This window comes from Protopterus annectens, chromosome 7.part0 (assembly GCF_019279795.1).
Source record: "Protopterus annectens isolate FY-2018-M chromosome 7.part0, PAN1.0, whole genome shotgun sequence".
NCBI lineage: Eukaryota > Metazoa > Chordata > Ceratodontiformes > Protopteridae > Protopterus > Protopterus annectens.
The window spans coordinates 775091979-775119636 of NC_056739.1; the positions used below are offsets into that span (position 1 = coordinate 775091979).

The 27658-nt window shown below is 40.7% G+C and overlaps 1 protein-coding gene across 1 annotated transcript in view; it reads left to right on the forward strand.

The window, feature by feature from the left end:
* The first annotated feature begins 467 nt into the window (after window positions 1–467).
* The window catches only part of LOC122805845 (E3 ubiquitin-protein ligase ARIH2-like), a 143912-nt gene continuing 116721 nt past the window's right edge, over window positions 468–27658 (forward strand). The window contains exon 1 of the mRNA XM_044076099.1: window positions 468–568. The gene's annotated coding sequence lies outside the window, so the exon portion shown is untranslated. The remainder of the gene's footprint in view (window positions 569–27658) is intronic.

Consider the following 27658-nt stretch of genomic DNA (forward strand, 5'->3'; position numbering starts at 1 on the left):
CAGAAACCTTGGTAGTATGCTATGCTAGACAAGTAAAACGCAGGCTTTGTGTGACTCCTTCTTTCTTGTTTTGTGTATCAGAAACAGTACATAGATTTGAAGGAGCAACGACTAATAAGAAATCATGTAGACAAACATGCACTGTAATTTCATCCAGGCCATGTTTATCTGGTCGCCCCCGCCCCCCAAAGTAGTGCTTCTTATTTTTTTTTTTATTGGATTGATGCATTTGTGTTTTGCACTTCCAGTTTCAAGCGTAATCACTTGGCATCCTGTTTGGGCACTTGTTTCACACAGTGTCAAGAGATTTTAATGAAGAAAGGTGAAGAGGTGTGGGCCAGCATGTCATATTCAGTGAGTTCTGTGTCTTTAATAAGAAATCCCCAAGTTGCAGCATAAGCACATTGCAGTTCTTGTAAACACAGTAATGTACTTGGTTTCACTTTCACTTGTAACGTTATAAAACACAATCACTTCTGAAAGGCTTACTAAGTACATATCTCCAAAAGAAGAAGACGAGCAGAACTGTATATATCACCCAGAAGATTTGCTTTTATTGATTTGAAAGGTAAGCAAGCTGCTTACAACAACTGAAAATTATTAATTGTATTCCTTTCAAAAAGATGAAACTAAAAGCTGGAAACAACATAAGGTACTAGGGTGAAACATTTTTTCATACTCCTGAAAATGATAGGGAGTTTTACCTCCTGTGTAAGTGTCAGCAAATAAATGTTTTATTTTTTCCAAGGTACTTTCTTGACCCCAGGACAGGTACCACAGATATCTTATGAAGTGCCATTCTAGGTGTGCTGCTGTCTAATAGGGCTGAAGTTAAGGTGAACAGTGTGCTTTTGTTTTGTAATTGCTTTGTAACACTGCTTTCATGTCTGCTTAGATACAGGAATCGTGTGAAATAAGTCAAATATATCTAATTATGGTCAAATGAAAAAGGCACTCTTTTATGGTCACTTTGGGCATATAAGTGGAGTAGAAACAGTAATGCATTTATTTATTTTTATTTCACAGGTAGATGTTGGATCACAGGAAGACCATTTCAGTTATAGATTACAGATAATGTAAAAGTGTGATGCATACTAAAGAATGCAAAAAAGTACTCTTCCAGAAATACGTACAGATAAGGCATATTTAAATCAATCACACTAATACAAGAAATTAGAAAATCAGATTACCTATGACATTTAAAAAGAATACGTGCAGTCAATCTACAAATCATGAACTTTGTTAATAAAACTTGGAGAGTTATCATTTGGGCCTTATGATTTTTTTTTATATCTTTTAAGAACGTTTACTGTATTGTAGGCTGCAAAATAAGTATTTTCAGGCATTTTCTTCTCAAATCTGCTTATTAAAAGAGCGTTGCAGACTCTGTTTTAGTAGTGAATCAGAATTCTCCTACTATGACATCACTGAAAGGTGGTAATCATGGGACCTCTGGTGCACGCAACACACCTAGAAGTGTAAAAGAAATGGTTTTGCAAGAAGATGTGCCATCTAATATGGTCTCTTACTTTTTTAATTTCTCCAGATCTTTTGGAATTCTAATACCATGATGGGAATGGACCCCATTCCTAAATCACAATACAATTAAAGTTCATGAAATTAGTATTGTTTCAGTCTCTGATGTCAGACAGAAGTGCTCTTTGCAGCACCCACAATGTGCCCAGTAATTACTACTTCTGCAATTCATACGGGTTACATGTATTGGTAACATATCTAAATACGATTGTAAATTCTTTTTTATAAGACCCGTTGCTCCTACTACTATTGGAACTGTCTGGATATCTTTCTTCCACATTGTACTTGTTTCTGCCTGCAAATCCTGATATTTTATGACTGCTCCTCTCTGCATGCAAGACACTGTAGTCACTGGGTGTGGTGATTTCTATGATCAATGCTACTTTTGTCTTCTTTTCATGGACCACTTTATCTGGTTTTCTAGCATCTATCTTTTGAACTGCTGGCAATGGGTGATCCTGTATGCAGACTTCATCATTATCTGGGATGCTTTGTGTCTCATATTTCCAGTGTTTTTCAACCACTTCAGTACCATAATGTTTGCTCAGTCCCAGTGCAACAGTCTTGCCACATTATTATGCCTTTCAGTATACAGTCCTTCTGCATTAGTATGTCACAACCAGCAACGAGGTGTGCAACTGTTTCCAATTATGTTTTACAAAACCTACATTTGTCTGTTTCTCCCACATGTTCAATGGACGTTGTAAACCAATGTGTACATAGTCCGCTATCTTGGGCCACCAATATTAACCTTTCATCTCTTGGTTTGAAATTGCCTCTCCTTAACCATTCCTGCAGAAGTTTTCTATACTTGCAGCTATATTTGTACATTTTTTGCCTTCTCACCTGGACCTTCACCTTATATTCTTTCTTTTGTTTTATCTACTTCTGGTTTGATGTCCATTCCTGCTTGACACTGATAGAAGTCATCTTAGATTTATTCTCCTCATGTTTCAAAACTTTCAGTACGTTTGGGTCTTGTGCAGTCCCATGATTGCAGATCTATATATGTAATCAATTTCAAGGAGCCCCATTCCTCCTTTGGAACGGGGAATATATAATCTTGGTATGCACTGATTTTTATAAATCATTTGGTGAGCATAAAGCATCCTTCTTGTTTTCCTGTCTAATCTATACAACACGTTTTGGAGCCAGTTAATCAACAAAACTGTAAGTTAGGACAGGAAGAGCAAATTGGTTTATAGCTTGAATTTTGTTCCTAGACGTCAATGCTGTCTTCAGGATTAATTTAAGTTTTCTAAAATATTCCTTACTAAGTTTTATTCACATTTGTTCATGTTTTATTGTTGATCCGTCATCAATTCCCAAATACTTATACACTCTCTCTTGCTCAAGTTCTTTTATTTCACATTCTTGTCCCAAACTGATGTTTTCTTAGTGCTGCAGTTTTCCTGCTTTAAGGTTGCTTTTGCACATTTACCAAGACCAAATGACATTCTTATATCATCTGAAAATTTTTTGACAACTTGCAGTTGTGCTTTCAGTTCCTCACCTGATCTAATATGCAGACTAGAATGACTGTTGTCACAGCATTACAGATGTGCAAAGAACCAGGAGAGACAAGGGTCATGAGTTTGGGAAAATGTCAAGCCCAGGACTTAACCCACTCAACAGAGGATTTTTATAGACATATAGGTCAATATTTAATGTTAAAAGGTGAGAATGTGTGGATATGCAATGGTGAATACCTGGTAATGGACAAACCCATAAATAATGGGGGACAAAGACTGAAAAATGGGGACAATTTTAAATATTGCTCTTGCAAAACAGGTTTTGTGTTAGCATGAATTTTCTAAAGGGTATGAAGTCTGAAATTCAAACACCTGTCATTATTTTCTGACTTTTATCTTTAATAACTTGCCTCCTCGGGGAGGGTGGTCAAATGGTTAAGGTGTTTGTTACAAACACAAGGTGCAGGGTTTGAGTCTCACAAGGGATAATTGGCTAGGCTTAAAATGGCTCACAAGGGCAGTTAGCCTAGAACTAATCTATGAACCTATGAATGATTTGCCAGAAAACCAGAATTTTATAAAAAATGGACCAAAAATATGAGGCAAAAATATGGACATTCTGAGCACTTTTCAATCTAAACAGTTGCAACCCTGGACAATCTATGTGAATCAGATGGTATGCAACAACAGCTTTTACAAAAAGGGCAGAGGGACTGGCACTTCATATGAAAGAAATGTTTGCCATCATTTCATTTTAGATGTATTTCACATTTGTTAAGTAGGCTGATTATGTGACTTTTTCAGGAATGGCCCAGGTGTCTAACAACAACAACAATGTATAAAAGGCAGTTAATTAAATCTAACTAAATCACAGGGGTAAAATGCATATATTTATAGTTTGCCAGTTCTAAGACAAAAAATGGCTGAAATGTGTCATTCCAGCTCAAAATTATCTAAAGCACCATGTATCAAATCAGTATCTCAGATGAAGACGATTGCCACATGTGACCTGAAGCACACCAGGAGAAGGAGGAGAAAAAATGGTTTCATTTGTGTGGTAATCACAGAGTGAAAATAATCACTGTACTTAACTGAAATGTACCATTCAGGAAGTTTACCTTAGGGCAACCCTCCATTGTTACTGAATGGGGAGGCCCTCAGAGACTAATATTAATCTTACTAAATACGCAGCATGGAAGAAAGACAGACATAACCACAGAAAAGAAATAGGTGCAGTTTTGTCTTTTATCGGCCACTAAAAGTCACTTGTTATTCATGCAGCCTGTGTTGTCCAGCCGTTCAGCCAATGTTATTGTCATGCGGCAGCTCCTATTATTCCAGTAGGGGCCATGAAGAGATTTAGGGGCCACTGACAATTTTCCCACGAGGACCCAGAGCATGTAGGACTTGCTTAAAGGGGTACCATTTAATTCCATCCATCAAGCCCTACCTCATTACAACCTTGAGAAGCACAGGAGAAAGCTAGCCCCTTCGCTTAACCCTGTCATTATCCAGATATTACTTTTGAAGGTGCTCTCACTTCCAGAGCCACATGAGTGTTACTTCCACACTTAAAATGCCTGTTCAATAGTGTCTGCTAGAGAAGGGAGGATCTGAAATCTTTCAGGGAAATGTAACCATGCCTTCTTCATTTCTATAGCAATTACCAAATACCAGCACTTTCTTGTTCCCCTATTACCCCATTCGTATAAACATCACCACCAGCCCTTTGCTTTTATGACGACAGATCGGGGGGTCAGGGGACTTAGCTCCAATATATGTATTTATGCATTTGATAACCAGGTATGTATATTAGTGTTGTAGAACATTTTAGCCATGACCTCATCACAACACAAGTTCAAAAGTGAGAGAACCACACAGCAGGCAAACCTAAGATGAGCAACAACATTCCTCTTCAGTAATATAAGTTACATGCTAGCTGTGTAACATAGAGCTGTGACCCTGATTATAATCCTGCTGACCTCTAGTCCACTAACAGCCTGTAGCAGGGCATGGGTGACAGCGATTGAGTCTCAGAGGTGAACATCCTACCACAACAGATTGGAGGTCCTAGTGGAGGTGTCAGTTTCCTGGAGGGGGGGGGGTGCTGGCTGAGGAGACAGCTGCTTGTACAAGTGATTGATATCCCTGTACTGTCCTCATCTGGCTGTGAACCCTGAAGAGTAGCTGAAACACACAAAGGAAGGTCAGGTACACCTGCAATTAACAGTCCAGCAAGAATTACAACTTCAGTGTGGCAGTTGGAGGGCTGAATACTCAGGTGGTGGGCAGGATAAAAAAAAAATCTTAGTCTCCTGGAAGATCTTCCAGCTAAGCTTATCCTTGGATGTTTCATGTTTCCCATTCCTCTTTCCCTACTACTATTTACTGCAGATATCTCCGCAGCCGCATACTTCATGTCTCCAATTAAAAAAAATATGTCCCTGCTCAATGCCTCAGAGACTCTCCTTCAACCATATTTTAGCTGGTAATGATTAATAATGCATCACATTACTATCCATAAAGTTGATGGTAGGAGGAATAATCCACCATTCTCTCTAATGTGTGCAATGTGATTAATGGAGCACATTTCAAATTTAAAGACACAGTGTTTTCAATGATAAGAAGAAGTGACGTGTAACAAGCAAAGTTGCCAAACCTCACCAGTGCACATTAACACACTACTCTGCACTGTATTTTACTCACTAACACACTGCTCATCACTGTGTTTTACTCACTAACACACTGCTCGTCACTGTGTTTTACTCACTAACACACTGCTCGTCACTGCGTTTTACTCACTAACACACTGCTCTGCACTGTATTTTACTCACTAACACACTGCTCATCACTGTGTTTTACTCACTAACACACTGCTCGTCACTGTGTTTTACTCACTAACACACTGCTCGTCACTGCGTTTTACTCACTAACACACTGCTCTGCACTGTATTTTACTTGCTAACACACTGCTCATCACTGTGTTTTACTCACTAACACACTGCTCGTCATTGTGTTTTACTCACTAACACACTGCTTGTCACTGTGTTTTACTCACTAACACACTGCTCATCACTGTGTTTTACTCACTAACACACTGCTCGTCACTGTGTTTTACTCACTAACACACAGTTCGTCACTGTGTCTTACTCACTAACACACTGCTCTGCACTGTATTTTACTTGCTAACACACTGCTCGTCACTGTGTTTTACTCACTAACACACTGCTCGTCACTGTGTTTTACTCAGTAACACACTGCTCGTCACTGTGTTTTACTTACTAACACACTGCTCGTCACTGTGTTTTACTCAGTAATACATTGCTCGTCACTGTGTTTTACTCACTAACACACTGCTCGTCACTGTGTTTTACTCACTAACACACTGCTCGTCACTGTGTTTTACTTGCTAACACACTGCTCGTCACTGTGTTTTACTCAGTAATACATTGCTCGTCACTGTGTTTTACTCACTAACACACTGCTCATCACTGTGTTTTACTCACTAACACACTGCTCGTCACTGTGTTTTACTCACTAACACACTGCTCGTCACTGTGTTTTACTCACTAACACACTGCTCGTCACTGTGTTTTACTCAGTAACACACTGCTCATCACTGTGTTTTACTCACTAACACACTGCTCGTCACTGTGTTTTACTCATTAACACACTGCTCGTCACTGTGTTTTACTCAGTAACACACTGCTCGTCACTGTGTTTTACTCAGTAATACACTGCTCGTCACTGTGTTTTACTCAGTAACACACTGCTCATCACTGTGTTTTACTCAGTAATACACTGCTCGTCACTGTGTTTTACTCATTAACACACTGCTCGTCACTGTGTTTTACTCAGTAACACACTGCTCGTCACTGTGTTTTACTCTGTAATACACTGCTCGTCACTGTGTTTTACTCAGTAACACACTGCTCGTCACTGTGTTTTACTCAGTAACACACTGCTCTGCACTGTGTTTTACTCAGTAACACACTGCTCGTCAAAGTGTTTTACTCACGAACACACTGCTCTGCACTGTATTTTACTTGCTAACACACTGGCTTGCCTACATTGGTAATTTCTCCCACTTTCAGGCAGCTTCTTAAATTCAGTCAAAATATAGCATCGCTACTGGTTCTGGCCAGATGGAGGAAAAACCATCTGAGATATTTTGGGATAGAAACTGAATAAATTGAGAGTATACTGCAGAACTGGACAGTGACACAGGCCATCCATACCTGTTAACTTTCTATCAACTGTTGAAATAGGAAATTAGGAACCAGTCAGATGACCTACTCATTGGGATGGTTAATGAAGCCATGCTGAAAGAAACAAAATGACTGCCTTTCCCTTGGAAAATGAATGTCAGTATTAAGTTTTATTAAGTTACTGTATTCTAGAAACAGACTGTATTCCTAGAGGTATGGACACAAGTGACAAAATGTAAATAAGGCACTGAAATGTAAAATGAAAACTTCAGGGCACACAAAGGGATTTGGAAAGATTTCAGGCAAGTGATTAAGTGGTAAGCTATATTGTTCCAAAATGATGAAACCAAATAATTTAATGTCCAATGTGACCACCTTCAAAAAAATAAAGTAAAAGCATTTTTCAGGAATGTAAGTCCCTCACTCTACTTATTCCCACTAATGCAATGATCTTATATGGCTTAATTACCCCTTGGTAATCCCGCTTCCATCAGAGTTTTTCATTTTTAAAGGGTTTTGCATTTTTCTCCATTCTGGTAAGACTGTGAAGTTGGAAGATATAATTTAAGGGGTGTCTTTTTTATAGTTTTTGCTTGACACTTTTCATAATTTATCTTAAAGAAAAAAGTGAATTGAAAAATTGAAACAGTATCGTCCAACAGATCACTGGTAGACCATTCTGTATATACCATCTCCATACTCGGCCACCTTACAGAGTGGGATGAAGTCCAAACTGCAGACTCAGGATGTTTGCATACGTGAAAACTGAGAAGTCAGATGGGAGCAGTGGGAATAAATAGCAAATGCCCTTGCCTTTTCTAGGGTAGGATATGGTTTCTATTCTGGGCAATGGAGACCATGTGCTGTAGTCCTGCCACATTGAAGGAAAACACCAGCAGACTGTCCACAGTGAGTAGGTGTGTGTGTGTGTGTGTGTGTGTGTGTGTGTGTGTGTGTGTGTGTGTGTGTGTGTGTGTGTGCATGTGTGTTTGTGTGTGTGTGTGTGCGTGTGTGTGTGTGTGTGTGTGTGTGTGTGTGTGTGTGTGTGTGTGTGTGTGTGTGTGTGTGTGTGTGTGTGTGTGTGTGTGTCGGTAAGCACACAAATAATGCATATCATTACATACCACACACTGAGTTGGACTTAGCCATGGAACAAAAATAAGGAAGATCTGAACCAATCGTGGATCATTGCCCACATGAACTTTACTCTTTCTTGCCCTATGAGGTAACATGGCTACAGCCACCCAAATAAAATGAATGGATCAGAAGAGTCAGGGCAGCTTGATGTTCAAGTTGCAGTTGGCAGAACAAAAAGTAGATAAACTGCAAAGTTGTCTATCAGAGGCGTGGAAAGGGAGGAAACTTTTTTACCAACAAAGGTCAGTAATCTTAGAGTTACAAGGGGATATATTACTGTTGAAAGAGACATGAATGCATTGAGTCTGAAAGTAATGGACCTGTTCAAAGTTTTCTGTGTGTGTTTTACAATTCCTGACAGTTGTCATAATTAGTTATTACTCTTAATGAAACTCAGCTACTGAAAATATAGTAAACAAAATGTTAATTTTAAGGGGGCACTTTGCTTCTATCTCCAAACGTGAACACCTTCAAAATGCTTCCTACCCACCACTGTGGGGAAGGGGGCTGAATCTTGAGAAGTTCAGTTTGATTACTTGAACAGTTTGTAATTGAAGATGAGGTAAGTTCCACATGGAAACCCTGGTTAGCAAAACTGAAAACAAAAACTGAAAGACATCTACTTGAATGAATTCTGTAAGACATACAGCAACAGATAATAACTGGTTTAATTTAAACAAGGATAGAATCAGAGCTTAAGGGGAGACTAACAGAAATTTGTGTGTGCATGTGTGTGAATGGGAGAAGTGAAGCATATCACTTACTCTGCAAAGTTCAGATTCACCAATAAAAATATAATGCAAGTTATATGGTGAAGTAAAATATGCTGGTGCCTCGTCTCTCATAAAGGCATTTTTTTTAACTTACCAGCAAACAGGTAGCTGAAGTGGGTAACTCCTGACCCAGAGAAATAATGCAATAGTGCCATCCCCCTTCAAGTTGAGGAGCAAAAAAGACCCCCCAAAAGCAGTTTGTTACCCCATCATAGCTATGATCCGATGGACTTCAATAGACTTTATTATAAATAATGTGAAACACAGGTTTTCACACATACAAGTGATTTTTCAAGTGATCTGAAAAGCCTACAAAACGAGGTGCTTTCATATAAAAGTTGGAGTTCATATGACACACTAATTAAAACACACTTAGTTCTTAAAGCTGCAAGAATTAAGCACTGGTTTTAGGCCGGCATTATTATTTAGATCCAGGCTCTGTTTGCTGTCATTTCAGTGATCCATTTATTTCACATTATTCTGTGGTATTTATTATGTCTCTATTTTTGATATCTAATGATACAGCCTACAGTACACTAAAAAGAAAACTATGATTATTGCCAAGTGTTGATACGTTTATATAAAGCATTCCTGCCACCCTCCTTTTAATATCAGAACAGAGAACATATATATGCTCTTTAACTCATCTGTTAGAATTACCTACATACATGATTTGCACTGTGCCAAATGAACCACATTCTACATTGCACAGCTTGCATATTTATGACTGTTGTATGTTTTCTTACTGGATGCATTGACGTTCCTTTATCATCTGTGTATGTACTCTGTGCAGTTCCAGCAAGCGAATGTTCCTTTCACTCTGACAGCAGTCTCTTTTCTGTGTAGTGGAATAATTGTTTCAGTTTTCTTTCATACCAGTAGGTAAAGTTAGGTCTTTCATCTATACCATTCAGTCCTTCAAAGGATGTTAATATGCCCCAGTGCCTATTAATATCGGGTCTTTATTATATGAAATGCACTATCTAGCTGTATTCCATTTTTGTCTTGCTTGAATATCCATTCTGTCAGGTCTCATGAAGGACTTGTTGTGCCTCAGTCATAGAACATAGCCTACAGTCAGATGGTTAGGACCTCAGGATGTACTACTGATAATAATCAATTACAGGAAATTTAGGAAGGCTAAGCAAAGAAATGAATAACAGAGGCTATGAATAAAGATTCAGATAATGACTCAGGGTAGCCAGTCTTTTATTACTAAAATTGTTCCTACTGGGTATTTCAGATACATTGCCAGAATTTCTGTAATAAATTTACAAAATATTAATCTCATATAATATCCATGAATAGATAGTAATCCTGCAGATATTTGTTATGGCATGCTTTTTCCTGAATGTAAACTAAATTGGTTACTGGCACCAAACCATGTCCTGTTAGACTAATGCAAAAGGGTAAAAGCATGCAATGATATCTTGTTAATGTGCTGCGTTTAGAAGCTGGCTGTAGGGTAGGTGCCCAAAGGAAATGTTACAAGTAATGACCTGCTGATAGTGGCGTGACCTTTGTGTGTGTGTGTGTGTGTGTGTGTGTGTGTGTGTGTGTGTGTGTGTGTGTGTGTGTGTGTGTGTGTGTGTGTGTGTGTGTGTTCACCAGAGGAAAGATGATCTGCACTCACCTGGGAAATGTGAGGCCCTCAGTTACATTTGGATATTCTCTGTATTCTGAGAAAAGATGGGACCCTCAGTTACCAGTGGATACTATCTTACTTGAGGAGAGATGGGAAAAAGATTTACCTCTGGGTATTATCTATCCTGAAGAAAGTTGAGATACCTAGTTAACTCTGAGTATTATCTCAACTGAGGAAAGGTGATACCCCAGGTTACTTTAAGCATTACCTCCCCTGAGGAAAAGTAGGAGCCCAGGTTACATCTGGTATTATCTCTCCTAAGGAAAGTTAGAACACACAGTTACCTCTGGGAATCATCTCTCTTGAGAAAAGGTGGATGTGTGTTCTGCTGAGGAAAGGTTGGGCCCACCAGTAAACTCTGGATATTATCTCACCCAAGAGAGGGATAAATGTGCTCACCTGAGGAAAGCTGGGACCCCCAGTTACCTCTGGGTATTATTTCTCCTGAGGGAAGGTAGAACTACTGTTCACATGAGAAAAACTTTCCCCCTGAATTACCTCTCCTGAGAAAAAGTAGGACTCACAGATACTTCTGGGTGTTATCTCTCCTAAGGAGATTTAGTACCTTCATTATTTCTGGGTATTACCTCTGCTGAGAAAAAGTGGGACCCTCAGTTACCTCAGGTATTACCTCTCTCAAAGAAAGGTTAGACCCCAGGTTACCTTAAGTATTACCTCTCCAGAGGAAAGGTGGAACCCCCATTACCTCTGGTTATTATCTCTCCTAAGGAAATGTGGATGCGTGTTCTCATGAGGAAAAGCTGGACCCCCGGTTACCTCTGGATATTATTTCTCCTGACGAAAGGTGAAACTGTGGTCACCTGAGAAAAAGGCATGTTATCTCTCCTTAGGAAAAGTAGAACCTCCAGATACTTTTGGGTATTATCTCTCCTTAGGAAATGTGTTATCCTCATTATTTTTGGGTATTGCATCTCCTGAGATAAGGTGGGATGGCAGGTTACATCTGGTGTTATTTCTCTTGTGAAAAAGTGGAACGCCCAGTTACCTCTGGTTATTGTGTCTCCTAAAGAAAGATGGATGTGTGTTCTCCTGATGAAAGGTGGGACCCCCCTGCCCAGTTACCTCTAGGTATTATCTCTTCTGTGAGAAGTTGGAACTGCCTTCACCTATGGTCCATTTATACTTTAAATATTTTGATTTCCAGCTGCTTACAAATGCTAGTATGCAGTTCATATTCTAGTGTGTCACAAACTAGTTGACTGCGAAGTGATTGAGATGTGTAGACTCTGTGAGAGTTTTTGTTTCTTGTTTACGATTGGTATATGTTATTTGAAAATATAGTTTAGTACATTAATTACTCAGTCATTTTACATATTAAGAAATTGTTTGTTTTCAGTTTTGTTTCATTATTCTATATTAAATTTCCTTTGTATCAAAAAGAGATAATAAACCTACTTAGTGTGTCTTTTAAGGGCATTCAGCATTCTTCATTTCATCTCCATCTTTCCCTCTTCTGCACCAGTCACATGCATTCTTGAACCCCCTGTGGAGTATACTCTGGTAGCCTATTCCATGGGTGCACAGCTCTTTACGTGAAAACTATTTCCACAGATCTAAAGAGTAGTTGGTCCCAACAATCTGCTACCTGTGCCCCATTTCTGCTCTTCCTTTGTCTCCTTCCTGCTCAGAACATCCTCTTCATACTGAGCACGCACATCATGTCCTCCGTGTCTCTTTTGGTCTGTAATGAAAATCAGTCTCTTGTCATATACTTCCCTTCCATCCCAGACACCCCCTCTGGTGGCTTTCCTCTGAACTCCTTGTAGCAAGTTGATAACCCTAAATTTGTATGACCTTCAGAACAGTGGCCTCCAAAGGTGTATAAAAAACTCATGATGGGGCCTGACTAGGGTTTTGAAGAGTGACAGCATTACCTCTTTATTTTTGTAGTTTACCCGCTGAGTTTATGCCCCTACATTTTGCTGACTGCTGCACCTGCTCTCACACTCTGCTCCTGTTGGTTCATTCCAGGTGAGACCAACACTCCCATATTGTTTTCTTGCTCTGTTACCATCAGTGTCACTTGCCCAGGTCAGTGCCACTCCCCAGGTATTATGTCAAACCAGAGTTAGCACAAGTCCTGCATTTGGCTGTACTGACTTACTTGGTCAGTCTTTCCAAATCTTTCTTCAAATTATTCCTCTATCTTACACTGCTTTATTTAACTTTTTGTGCTACCAGCAATGAGGCTGGTGATGTTCTGCCTTGGATATGCCTAAGACAAATATGTTGAAAAGTACTGGACTCAGTACAGACCCATGCAGTACTTTAGTAGTCACTGTCCTTACTTCTGATATTGTCTCTCTCAGCAAATCCCTCTGTGACCAACCTTTTAACCATGCAGCCATCTAGTTCTTTAGTCTTCATTATACCCTGACCCTGACAGTTTTTCCTAAAAGACACTTGTGTGGAAGTGAATTAAATACTTTGATAAAGTGCAGATAGACTGTCCCATTTGCACTATCCTACAAAATTCTCCTGTAGCTCAGCTGTAAAACTAGGTTTGCAAAACAACTCATTCTGACAACAAATCCTTGTTGGTTGTTTTTTGTTTAGAAAAACAACCAGCTTTTCTTTAAAATGTCTTTCTTTGACAGGCTTTCTTTGACAGGCTTGTAGTACTCTCTGTTTGTCCTGTTCTCCTTGAGTGCCACAGTTGTTGCTGTGCAGCCATAAGGTACTTCATCAAGGGACAGTGATCTGTTGAAGGTTTCCATTAAGGGCCCTATCAACACAATGGCCAAACTGTTAGGAACCCTAAGAGGCAGTCCCTGGGGCATAGTAAGGATTTGTAGAACTGTATACCATTTTCTAAAATGCATCCACCTCTGCACAAAGGTAGTCTTTAACTGCCATAGACAATGTATGTCTTTGAATAGCATATGTTGTTAATACAATAAAACAAAGTATTAAAAAAAAAGCCATTAGTTATTTACTTATTTGATATTTGTTGACCAGGTTTGTCCAACTGGGCTGTTGCCCTTTTTCAGCGGAGACCCAGGGAGAAAAGCTTCACAGTTAGTACATATGCAATATAAAGGTGGTTAGTAGTTAAACATTAATAAGAAAATAAGTCCACAGTTGACAATATGCAGAGAAATCAGTACATAGCTTACCATTCATAATGTAAAGGCATCAAAGCGATATACAAAAATTCAACAATGTAGTCAGTAACACCATCATTACAGGTGAAGTTACAAAGCTACACACAGAAAGACAGCAAAGTGTGCAAGCATTTGATCACTTTTGATATTTAGATTTAGAATAGTTTAGTCTGGAGCACATAAGACTGTACTGTTAGAATAGGTAGTGAAAGGAATTCTCAAGTCAGCTTCTGAAGTCAGCTGAGCACTAGAGAGTATACAGTTAAGGAGAGTGAGTACAGTGGCAGGTACAGGTGCTTCTTAAGTTTTTGATAGCAGATTTGAATTGTTTTGGTTATTTAATACTTTTAATATCCAGGGGGAGTTTGTTCCAGGTAAGGGTAAGGGAGTGACTATAGAGGTTTTGCCCGATTTTGCTGGTAGGTTTGTATATTTGTATATTCCAAAGACATGTATCTGGAGCATTTCTCCCCGGGCCTCCGCTGAAAACAGGCTCTGTGGAACCTAGTCGGACTTTCCCGGTCAACAAATGATAAATAAATAAAAATAAATATTTGTAGTAGATTTTGGTCTGAGCTTCTGAGACCTCTGGGAGGGTAGTAGAGGGTGATAAGTGAAGAAATGTTGGGACAGAAGGAAGACAGATAGAAGATGGAGTGAATGATCTGAAGCTGAGAGAGAAGACAGTGGGGAAATTCAAGCCAGTTCAAGCTATTTAGAGAGAGACAACGGTGAGATTTATAGGTTTGATTTGCAGTGCATCTGGCAGTTTTATTATAGGTATTTTCTAATTTTGTTAAGAGAGAATCCTGAAGATTGGTGAGGATTTGTGAGTTGTAAAATAGGCTAGGGAGAAGGGTATGTATGGGAGAGGGAAATTCTGACTTTGTTTGTCAGGAATCTTATCTCTATACAGAAGACCTTGTTGTTTTTTTAATGCAGTTATGTACATGGAGGTCAAATTTGAGTTGGTCATCTATTGTGACACCAAGAAGCTTAGTGTTGGATTCAACTAAAATGGGTGTGTTGTTGAGAGATGAGATAGAAAAGGAAGATTTGCGGTGATAAAAGGGGTTTTGGTAATGTCTTTTTAGGATTTAGGATCAGCTGATTCTTTGAAAGCCATTTTTCAATGGATATGAAGGATTTTTGGGTAGTGGTGTTAAGATCAGAGACAGCATTATTTATTTAATTAATTAATTTATTTATTTTAAGTTTGATGACCGGGGAAATCCTCTGGGCCACTAGAGAGCCCATTTTCAGTGGAGGCCCGGGGGGGGGAAAGCTCCAATAGTTAACATTTGCACTGAAGTTACACTTACAGTGCTTAAAATTTGAAAATCAGGACACACAAAATTATGTACAAAAAGTGTAAAAGCAGGACATACTTACAAAGACAAACAATTTGTCATAAATCATAGAGTAACATAATGGCAATGGCTACTTGCATCTAGAGTATGACAACTAGGAGGGTTGAGCATTTATAGCATACATAAACAATTTGTTGGAATTTAGCAAGGAGAAATGTTAAACAAAAACAGCTGCAAGGTCCAATCAGGATTATGTGTAAGAGATTCTTGAGGGGAGAGTATATGTTTTTCCATGTGAGAGAGGTAGAGGATTTGAGGGGTTATGTTGGAGTGTGACATGGGCATAACCATTTAGAGAACAGGTAAGAGAAAAGCTGAAATTTGAAATTTGTATGGTTAGGTAGGTTGCGTAGGTGAGGGGGGAGAGAGTTCCACAGTTTAACCAAGTAGAAGGGCATTAATAGTTGGCCTGGTGGTCATGAAGGTTTGTGGACTTGGAGGAGATTTTGCTGTAGGGATCTGAGTAAGCAGTGGAGTGTGTAGGTTTTTAAGGTAGCGGCGAGTGATGGGCAGTCTGCCAATGATGAGTTGAAGGTAGCTAAGATAGGTAGCTCTAGCCAATTTAGGGAGGGGAGGGAATGACAGTGGTGGGATGAGTTCTTTGAATTGGTTGCAAATTTGCAGATTTTGTGGTAGCAGTTTTCAGGTTTGGATCTAAGGCCGAGTTGGAGATTGAAGAACAGAGGGGCACCATACATGAGGGAGGGGAGCAGGAAAAAGGATGCAAGGGTTTGATGGGAAGAGGGGGTGAGGAAGTGGTGGTGTCTGAAGAGGAGACCTAACTTCTGGTGGGTTTTCTTTATTGCGGTAAGTATGTGGGTATCGAATTTTAGTTCTTCATCAATGATGACACTGAGAAGCTTGGTGTAGGGAACAATTTCAAGGGTGGTGGTGTTTTTGCTCTGTATGGTCAAGGAGGCTTTGTCTACAAAGGAGTTTTTGGTAGGAGAAAAAATCATTAGTTTAGTTTTATTTGCATTCAGAGCTAAATGGTTAGACCTCATCCAGGATTCAGTTGTGATGAAGGCTAATTGGGCTTTTCCTATGAGATCAGTGGGGGAGAGGGCAGAGCAGATGACAGTGGAGTCATCAGCATATTGGACGACAGATCCTTATGGTATGGAGTTGTGAAAGCTGTTAATGAATAGGTTAAAGAGTAGAGGTCCAAGAACAGAGCCTTGGAGGACTCCAGTGGGTGTGGGTAGGAAGGGGGAGGTGGACATTTTCCATTGCACAGCTTGTTGGCAGTTTGCCAGGTAGCTGGAAAACCAGCCAATGGTAGCAGGAGAGAGATTTAAGGTGGAGAGTTTTGTCAAGAGTAGGGTGTGGGAGATGGTGTCAAATGCTTTTGATAGATCTAGGAATAGGGAAGATATGAATTTACCTGAGTCATGTTCCTGGTTGATGGTTTCTAGAAAGGATAGAAGGGCAGTAGTGGTACTGTGGCTGGGCAGAAGCCATGTTGGGTAGGGGTTAGGAGGTTGCTTTGGGTTAGGTGTGTCATGAGCTGAGCTTGAATGGATTTTTCCAGTATTTTTGAGAACTCGAAAAGGATGGCAATAGGCCTAAAGTTGGTGGTGTCTCTGTTTTTACCTCCTTTGTGGAGGTGGATGATGTAAGCATGACGCCAGATAGAAGGGACATATGACTCTTTAATGGATCTATTTATAAGAATGTTGATGGGGTATGCAATGTTATCTGCTGACTGTTTGAGGAAGGTAGGTGGAAGATTATCGGGTGCATTGCGGCATAGTTTGAGTTTAAGGAGAAATCTTTTTATGGTGCTAGTGGGGATGGGAGTAAGACAGAAAGGTGTGGAGGGGAGTGTTCATGCTTGAGGTTGGAGTGGGAAGGGCTGGGGATGGATGTTAAGGGTGGGAAGGAGGAAGATAGATTGGCAATGCAGCCAGTGAAAAAAGTTGAACTGGGTGGCTATATCAAGGTCAGAAAGGTTGGGATTAGGGCAGGGGGCTTGTTTATTGCCTGGGTACAGAATTTGAAGAGATTGAGTCCCAGAATTTTTTGGGATTGGTTGAGTGCAAGGACTGTAGCTTGGAGTAGTGTGCTCTGCAGTCTTTATTTATGAGTTTTTTGTGAAGTTATGAAGTTGTTTATATTCTAAGAGGGAGTTGTGATTTTTTTGTTTTTGATATTCTTTCCATTTTTTGTCTCTTAGATGCATGGCTAACTTAGTTTCTTTGGATGACCAGGTGCAGGGATTGGTTTTGACTCATTTGGTTCTCAGGGGGCTTGCTGGTTGAGAAGGGTTAGGAATGTGCGGTTGGAATAGGATACAACATCATCTAGAGGGAGTGTTTTCAGTGGAGACCACTCAGTGTGCTTTTAGGCATTCTGAGAAAGTTTGGGGGTTGAAGGAGGAGAGGTTGTGGGTTTGGATGTAGAGGTGTTGTTTTTGTAGGAAAGCTGGGAGGCAGTTGACAAAAGCAGGTAAGTGATGACTGACAGGATCAGGAATGGTTTCACCTTCTGTGATAAGATTTGGGTGAGTTGTAAGGATCCAGTCAATGGTGGTTCCAGAGGTTCCATCTTTATTTGGCCTGGTTGGAGATTGAATTAGTTGGGAGAAATTGTATGGGTTTACTGTATGGGATTGGGCACTGGAGCTAATATTGGACCAGTTGATATTGGTGTCCCCGAGGATGTATGTTTCTTTTTTTATATTAGAGGAAAACCAGGAGAGAATGTTGATGTTATCACCTGGGGGAATACAGAGGGCAGCTATGCAGATTGACTTGTCGTTGTTTATTTTTAGGAAACCTATAATAATTTCAGCATTTGTGAAGGTTGGGATAGTATTGGTGTAGGGAGTAATGGTATGGCAGGAGGAGTATATTATAGCTACCCCTCCTCCTTTTCTGTGGGTTTTGTCATTGCGAATCATTTGGTAACCTGGTGGCAGTATTTCATTATCTTTAATGAAGGGTTTGAGCCAGGTTTCTGAAATGGCAGTTATGTCAGGGTGGTTATAAGAGAGCCAGACATGGAGGTTTGGGATTTTACTTCTAAGGCTTTGTGCATTAAGAGTAGTGAGGTGAATGGATTATGGTTTTGAGGGTTGTCTGGAGGGTAAGTTGACAGTTGAGTTACAGATGAGTCCAAGGTTTGGGTGGATATCACCAGCTAGAGAGAGGGAGATAAGGTGGAGGAGTAAGGTGAGATAGTTTGTAGGGGATGGAGAGTAAGTTTTTTGTGAGGGACAATATTTTTAGTAAGGCATCTCATGGCTGAGTGGAGAGGGGGTGTGGAGGGGAGGTGTGGGTTTGAATAGGTGGATTAGGTTGGAGTTGTAAAGTTCATATGAGATGCGTGAGTAAGAGAGGGAATAAGGATGATGATATGCTGTTGTTGTTGTTGTTTCTTTCGGCTTTTCCCGGTTAGGGGTCGCCACAGCAGAACTCTGGTCCGCTAATGATTGGTAGTTGATTTTTACGTGCCGAATTACCAGCCCTGACGCACAACCTTCATTGAAGGTATGCCCATTCATGCATGTCTCCATGCAGAAGAAGCTCTATCTGAGAATCGAACCAGACAGTGTCTTACTGTGAGGCGACAATGCTACCGCAGCACCACCACCTCAGGTGTGTATGTTAAGTATGGTAAGAGTTAGGAAATTGTGTGAGATAGGTAAGATAGGATAGGGAGATTAGAAGGGTTAGTAAGTAAATGGAGGGTGTTGTTATGCCAAACATTGTGGGAGGAGGAGGAAGTAGAGTGGATGTAGAAAGTTGTTTGCAGGTGGGCTAGGCTTTATGAAGTTAAGAGTATCAGCAATGGTGATGACTGTCAAGTCATCAGCATATTGCACAAGAGATGACTGTGGGCCAGGACTGTGGAGTAGATTAGTAAAGGTATTAAAGAATAAAGAACCAAGAATAGATCCTTGGGGACACTCCCATTTTGATGGGTAGAGCAGTGGAGAGTGCAGAGAGCCATTTCAAGGATTGCTGTCATTCATACAGGTAACTGGAAAACCAAGAGATAGTTGGAATGGAAAAATTAAAGTCGGAGAGTTTAGCTAACAGCAGTGGGTGGAAGACTGTTGAATGCTTTAGAGATTTTAAGGAAAAGGCAAGACACTAGTTTGTTACAGTCTCTAGCTAAGGATATAGTGTTGACAAAGGATATAAGAGCTGTGGATGTGCTACATTTTGGGCGAAAGCCATGTTGGGATGGGGTGAGTAAATGTAGGGTTTGTGCACCCATTTTTCTAATATTTTAGAGATAAAATTGCTATTGGCCTTAAGTTGGCAACTTCTGAAGAGTGTCCACCTTTGTGTATGGGTAAAGTAAAGAATTGTTTTCAGACTGATGGAACTTTGGATTCAGAGACAGAGCGGTTGATAAGTATGGAGAGAGGAAAGGCTAGTTAGTTGCCTTCTGAAGGAAGACCAGAGGTAACTTATCAGCAAAGGGGGAGCAGGGTTTCAGTTTGAGAAGTAAAGATTTTATGTAGCTGGCAGATACTGGTTTGAGACTGAAATAGTTCATAGATGTAGAGGTGGTAGGAGGGTCTGAATGGTTAACAACAGAAGTGTCAGCATTGGTGGGATTAACCATTTTACTGATAGAGTCAATGAAGTAGGTATTGAAGATGTTGGGGAGTATTATTAGGGCAGGATTTAGGAGATGAGGGGTTACCTGGATGCAGTATTTGGTTTATGAAGTGCCAGAATTTCTTTGGGTTGGATATGTGTGAGGTTGGTGGGTTATTGTAAAAGTTCTTCTTGTCTTTGTTAATGTATTTTTGGTGAGGTTATGGAGCTCTTTGTAATTTTGTAAATGGGTAGGGATGCTTAGTTTTACACCAGGTTTTCCATGCCTTATCTCTAGTTTGCATGAAGGAGCAAGTTGATTGTGTAAGCCAGGGGAAGATAACAGATTTGATTCTTAACAGTGCATGGGGGGGGGGGGGCAAGGGAGTTGAGAATGTAAAGTTAAATTTAAGTACTGCCTCATCCAGAGGTAGATAAGTTAGAAATTACCAGTTTATTGTTGCGAGAAGGTTGTTAAAGGTATCAGGATAGAAATTAGTAAGTTTATGGCATTCAATATACTTGTGTGGTCTGGAATAGTGTGGGGAGAATCTAAGAACTTTGATAGGGGAGTGGTCACTTAGAGTATCAGGTAGTGTTCCCAGATAGTAATATTTGCAAGGATCAGATACAAGTATCCAGTCAAAAAGAGAACTGGAGTTAAAATACTTGTTTCTATGAGCAGGGGAAGAGATTAGTTGGGAGAAGCCATGCTAGTTAATAAATGAGCTAGGTCTATTCTGGCAGAGGGATAGCCAGTTTATGTTGACATCCCCAAGGAGAATGGTTTCATGAGTTATGCGCTGAGAAAGCTAAGAATGGATATGCTCAAGTAATGGGATGTTAACACCAGGAGGTATATAAATAGCAGCTACAGTTATAATGTTGTGGTAATTCATTTTACAGTTGGCAGTCAGTAGCTCAGCTGGCAAGAATGAGGGAATGGGGTTAGATACAGGGGTAACAGTGAGATGGTTAGAGTAAACAATGGCAACTCCTCCACCTTTTTTCTTTTGATGGTCTAGTCGTAGAGTATTATAACCTGGAGGGAGAAAGTCTTTGTCTGGGTTTCAGAGAGAGAAGGATAAATGGAGAGTGGAGGGTCATCCAGGCATGGAATTCACTAACTTTATTGTGTATGCTTCTGATATTCACCGAGTAAAGAGATAGGTGTTTCTTGGGGACTAAGGGATGACTGGTGATAGGCTGACAGGTAATGTTATTATTATTAAGGGGAAGGGAGCAAGGTCCAGGGTTGGGATGAATGTCACTAGATAGGAGTACAGCTTTGGCTGTAAAATTAGAATTAGGGAGAAGAGGTAATGGTAAAGGTATTTTGTTTTAGTTTTGGTGGTAGTGCTGGGAGAGGGGGGATTTTGATTTTGGGGAGGAAAGTAGTTGTAGGAAAGATAGAGGAAGAAATGATGATTGAGTAAGGGGATAGAGAGTATTCCATAGAGTTGACAGACATAGGAGATGGGTGATGTGGATTTAATGGTGTGTTGAAAGAAGCAAAGTGGTAAAGGAGGAGTAGAGTAGATGAGTATAGGACAGATAATATGTTGTGGTAGCAGTAGAAAGTGTTTGGGAGTGAGTATGCAGGGAAGGAGAGAGTTTAGAAAATAATATGGTGTTATGAAGATGAAAGGAAGTAGGATCTGTGATGGATGGTGAGGAGAGAAGGGGGGAACAGAGGGAATTTATTAGGAAGGTTTGAAAGATGTATAAGCAGGAGGAAGAGATTAATGGTAGGGGGATGGTTGATAGGGTAACAGTGATAGAAAGGGAGGGGTTTGGAAGGGAAGGGAAAGATAAGGTTTGGTATAAATTAAATGAGTGCAGGGGTGGTTGGGAATGGGGGTAGTTTAGAGGAGCGGAGTGAGCCCGAGCATAGCGAGGGTGAACAGAGTGTGAAGGTCCAGGTCAAGTAGAGAGAAACTGGCATAGAAAAACAATCAGCCAAGTAAGAGCAAATGGTTGTAGGGAAGAAAGAAGGAATAGGAAACCCGGAGCACCTTGTAGAGTTTAGCAGCCCCAAGAAATCAGTCCTCAGCAGAGTTACCATTAGATAGATGGAGAAAAAAGAAAGGTGAGCAAACTACCAGGGAAGGGAAGAGACAGGAGGTAAGTTGTTAGACTGCAAAGAGGTAGGAGAGAGGGTAAAGAGCATAGTAAGGGTGCACAGATTTATGGAAGGTAAGTTAGTAAAGTCAGCAGTTGGAGGAGTTTACACCAGAAAGGGATCAGTAAAGGAGAGTTTAGTGTAGGGAGATGATGTACAGGCAGCCATTACAGAGGCATATAGGGCAGGAAACCATTAAATAGCAACTATAGTATGTACGTGCATTCAGTTTACAGAATTGTATTTGACTTTTCACAGAGGATGTTCAGGACTCCAGGGACCAGAGTAATTCCGTATCATGAAAGCAGTTAGTCCTAACAAGTGTAGCAGCTCAGAGATAAGGAAGAGGGTGATTGGATGGATATGTAGGACCTGCAGGGAAAGGAAAGAGAAGGTGCAAGAGTTAACAAGGGCAAAGCTGATATAGGAGCCAACAGAGGAAAAAAACTAATCAAGGGTGATTAAAATTCTTAGAGATAGGACAGAATATATTGGATGACAAGGAAATGTATTACAGAAGACAAGCAATAGTAAGGTTGTAAATTAGAGAATAGAAAAGAAAGGAGAGGAGAAGGTTGTCTGAAGGTCAGTAGAGGGGGATACGAGGTTAGCATGAGTGGAAGAAGGTAGAAAAGACATTTCAGAAGCTAACCAGAACAGGAGAATAAAAAAAAAACAAAGTGGAGTGTTCAGTTTGAACAATACAAGCTGTATATTAAATCACTAGACAGTAAAATATGCAATCAAAGATGAGGATTAGAAATGCATCAACATCATAAACAACAATATTGACAAGGCTGAATGCTATGGATTCAAAATATATGATAAAACAGTTTAAAGCAGTTATTTCTGCAAATAGCAGCTAGTTATCAGTTGCGCTTCCAAAAAGAGAAATTACTGGTATGATACATTCAATAGCTTGCCTTCCAACAAGGATAGTAGTACTGCTTTAAATTAAATGAGTGATAGCACACCATTAATCAAGATAATCGTTTACCGCAGTTCAACTAGGGTTAAGTAAATTAGCGAGTAGAATAAGTCCCATTCAGCATTTAATGGATTATAGCAGAATAAAAGCACTCGCAATCAAATCTAATGTGACCCCATTTGGTTGTAGCAATTTCTCAAAATGTCTACTTAGTTATCTCAATAAGTTCCATTCAGCATTTGGTGGATTAAAGCAGAATAAAAAACATTTAACAACATAAATAATAAACCTTGGAAAAATATGTCAGGCATTTTTTTCTTTTAATTTTAGCACTTCTCCCTACATAACAAAATAATTTAAAAAGTATGCTCCGTGCAAAACATGGCATATATCTGTTTACTTCATTGCAGGCCTAAATAGCTCTTGTGCTTTATCAACCATTAAAAAAGTCAGTTCCATCTTAGCCCCTCCCCCCTTGGTTTCTGCCCACTGCTGTCAGCAATCTGCCTGCACCTCCAGCATGACACCCTAGTCATGCTTTCACAGCCAAGATGGACAAGGTCAGGGGTGTCCAGGTGAAGACTACATTAGGTAAAAGTGATCACACTAGTGGGTAGTTTAGAGTAGACGGAGGGTAAGAAAACACACACGACGAAGATGGTGTGGGTCTGCAAGGGTTAAATTATTCTGAGCTAGAGGAGTCATGGATGATGAGATATGGGTCTGGAGTAAATTGGGGGAGTGAACAAACTATGGAAATAGCTCAGAGATAGAGTATTGAAATCAAGAGCTGTAAGGAATCATTAAAAGAGAAGGGCAGTGTAGCTATATATAAATGTCAGGCTAGCAATTAGGGCAAATAACAGGGCATAAAGCAGGTAAAAGAAGGGAAGAAAGTGTGTAAGCGATACAGTACATGAAGATAAGCAGACATACACCAAAACTGAGTAATGATAGCAAAGTCAGGGACAAAAAAGGGACTTAAGTGTTATTTTAGGTTTACAGGATAAAGAAGGGCTGGAAGGACAGACCTATCTAGGCTGAACAAAGATGGGAAGGGATTCATGAAAGAGTGGTAAAATGCTGAGCTATTGAATTAATGCTTTGCTTCACTCCTCACAAAGGAAAGCAAGAAGTGCTTTGTAGGGAGGTGGGCAAAACAGGGGAAAGGGGCAAGGAAAAAGGGGTAAACAGTGGACAGACAACAGGACAGAGAGAAGAAAGAGCAACAGAGAGAGAAGGTAGATAAGGAACTGGCTTTATTTAGGGAGGATAATGCACTGTGACCAGAAAAGATATCTCTCAGAGCCCTTGAGAATTTAGCCAGTGTGAGGGCCGTCCTCTAATGGAGGTTTAATAGGATCATAGAAAGTTATTAGGCTAATGGTCCTATGGCCCTTACAAGCCGAGCCAAGTTCTACCGTTATTTCCATAATCAGCACCTATTGCCCCTGTCCAAGAGGGACACAGGTGGAACAGTAGATTGCTGCCTATGTGATAGTTCATGGGTACAGAGTTTTTACCAAAGGGGGTGATACTGCACTTCTTGGCATTGAGCTTGAGGCCTTGGGCCTGATACCAGGCATCTGTTTCAGCGAGGCCCTTCTGTTGGATGTCCACATCATTTGAGGACTTGACTATGGCTCCTAGTTTGCAGTCATCTGTGAACTTCATTAGCCAGAGGCCTTCTGTGTTAGCCTGTACTTCAGAGAAGTAGACACCAAACAGGGGAGGTCCCAGGATGGAACCCTGTGGTACTCTACTTGTCACTGCTTTGAGGTCAGACTTGGATTCTGCAACCTTTACAGTGTGGGTTCTGTCAGTGAGCCAGTTGGCAACCCATCTTGTGACGTAGGGATTTATACCTAGTTTGGTGAGTTTAGCTATAATTCCAGAATAGGGGATGGTGTTGAAAGCCTTGGCAAGGTCAAGATAGGCTGTGTGAACCACCTTACCCTCATCTATGGCTTTGGTGACTGCCTCAAAGAAGTCGATCAGGTTCAGGGGGCATGATCTGCCTTTCACAAACCCAAACTGGGTGGGATCCAGAGTTTGGAGGTTATCAATGTCTTTGTTAATGAGTTCCATGATGATACATTCCATGGCCTTGCAGACCAGGCTCGTTAGGCTAATAGGTCGATAGTTCCCAGGATCAGTGGTGGCTCCCCATTTGTGGAGTGGGGTGACTGTTGCTGTGCACCATTCAGTGGGCACAAAACCTGATGCGAGGCTATTATTGAACATGGTGTTTAAGTGGGGAGCCAGTTCGTTCTGAAGTTTATGTAAAACGCAGCCTGGGATGTTGTTCGGTCCCATGGATGCTGTGTTTTTGGCTTTAGAGGGTGCAGTTTTTATCTGCGTAGTTGTGATTACAGGGACTCTGCATTCTTACTGTATAGATATGGGCCCTTTAGGGGAAGGGGGGGTAAAGTTAGCACTGAACCTATCTGCCAGGATGTTGGCAATATCAGTTGGTTCTGTAATTTTTGTGCCGTTGTGCTGTAACTCAGAACAGATCTGGGTGTTGCCATTGAGATTCTTGACATAGCTATAGAATGCTTTGTGGTTGTCCTTAGAATTAGTGATGATTTTGTTTTCGTAGCTAGCTTTGGAGGATCTTATAAGGGATCTCAGCTTCTTACTGAGGCTGACCAGGGAGCTCCTCCACTCATGGGATTTTACTCTCTTTTGCAAAAGTTTCTTCCTTCTGTTGTACAGTTTGTTTATGGCAGGGGACCACCAGATTGGCTTCCTTTTTTTGGAGGATAGCATCTTGGCTCTGTTTGGGATAGCACGATCCATGCACTTGTGTAAGTGCTTATAGAGTGCATTTGTGTAGGATTCAGCAGTTGTAACTGTATTGCCCATCTGCATGGGTATCATGAAGTTCACCACTTCTGTCTTAAGAAGCAGGAAGTTGGCTTTGGAGAAATTTTTTACCATGGTTTCCTTAATGGGGGGTGGGGGTGGAATGTGGATATCAAGGGTGATTAGCTTATGGTCGGATCAGACCAACGAGGAGTTGACTTCAGGTGTGGAACACTGGTCACTCATGTTGGTAATGACTAGGTCTAGGATATTGTTGCCCCTGGTGGGGGTGTAGATAAGTTGATCCAGGGCATTGGAGTTTATGAATTCCAGAAAGCGTTGAGCTAAGGAGTTGGTACATGAGTAGTTTTCCCAGTTAATGGTGGAGTAGTTGAAGTCGCCCATTATTAGGGTATTTGGTTGAACCCTAATATTTTCCAGTACATCAAAAAAAGAGGAGTGGGAATCCTGGGGCATGTTGGGGGATCTATAGCAAGCTACAATTTGGATTGCAGTGTTGCCCAGAATTAGTTGCACTTGGATAACCTCGGATGCTTTATGCTGAGCAACTAGCCTGGAGGTGTGGATATCCTTAATGAATATGGATACACCTCCGAATTTGGTGTTTCCGTCCGGGTTACATAGCCAAAAAGTGTGGTATGAGTTATAGCCTGGTAGTGCAGGGGTGCTCTCTGGAACCTTGAACCAGGTCTCAGTCACTGCACTGATATCGATGTTCTCCATTTTAAGGAGTGCTTCGAGTGAGTGCATTTTGAGATTTAGACTTCTTGCATTGAGTAGCATTACCCTCAGTTTTTGCTTGCCTGTTCCTGCTATGGTGGTGAATTTGTCATTTGAACCTTGCCTAAAAAGGCACTATAGGGGCAGCATGAGCTTTAGCCAATATCTGGAATCCCAGGGGCGACAGGTGCAGGCCATCTGTGGCAAAGCATCGTGGTCTGTCGACCATGTCTTCCCAAGCAGACAGATACTGGATCCCCTTAGAATGACACCAGAAGCTTAGCCAATTGTTGAAGCCAATCATTTTGTCCTTGTACTGTGGTATCATTCTTGTCGATGGCAGAATGTTACTCATGGCTAGGGTCATACCTGCCTGGGCTACAAGATCGGAGATCTCTTCCATTTCTCTTTTCATGTAGTCCAGGGAGGTACTTCTCAGGTCATTCACACCAACATGGACAATAACAGAGTCATATTTTTACTTGTTGTGGAGTGGCCTGAGTGCGTGGGTTATGTGGCAGATCCTGGCACCCGACAGGCAGCTGACAGTAACCTTCTCCTTGTTTAGCCTGGTGAGTGGGACATCAGTGTGCCTGACTATAGAGTCACCTATGACTAGTGTGTTGGGTACGTTGTTTTGCCTTATTGGCTGTGGTTGAGTGGCACACTGAGTCTGTGGGCTATGTGTCATTTGGGTTGTGTTGGGGGATAGAGGTTGCTTGCGTTTCTGCTTTGGAGGTCTCTGTTGCTTAGACAGATTATTATTGAGAGCCTCCGCGAATGTTTTTGTGTTACTATGTGTGGATTTTGGTGGTGTAGATTTAGTGAGACTATGTGATGAGTGTGGTGTGGTGCAAATGTTTACCTTCTCCTCATGACTGTCAAGTTCATTCTTGGTTGGAGAGAGCTTTACCTCCAGTTTGGCTAGATAAGTGCATCTTTCACAGGTTATAGTGTTGGGTGGTAGGAGGAGATGGTTGTCTGTGTACATGAGGCAATTTCTACATTGCCTCAAGATGCCCAGATTCATCAGATAGACAGGAGAGAACACTGGGAGCTGACCCTTGGGCATGCCTGAATAAAAAACTATTTTCCTCTAGATAAGTGAGGAAAGTGAATACAAGAGCTGTTTTTCTCTAAGCAAGTGAGGAAAGTAAGTACCAAAACTGTTTTCCTCTAGGTAATGAGGAAGGTTGAGTGCTATAGTAATTAGTAGCTTATTTAGTGCTTACAAGTTCTG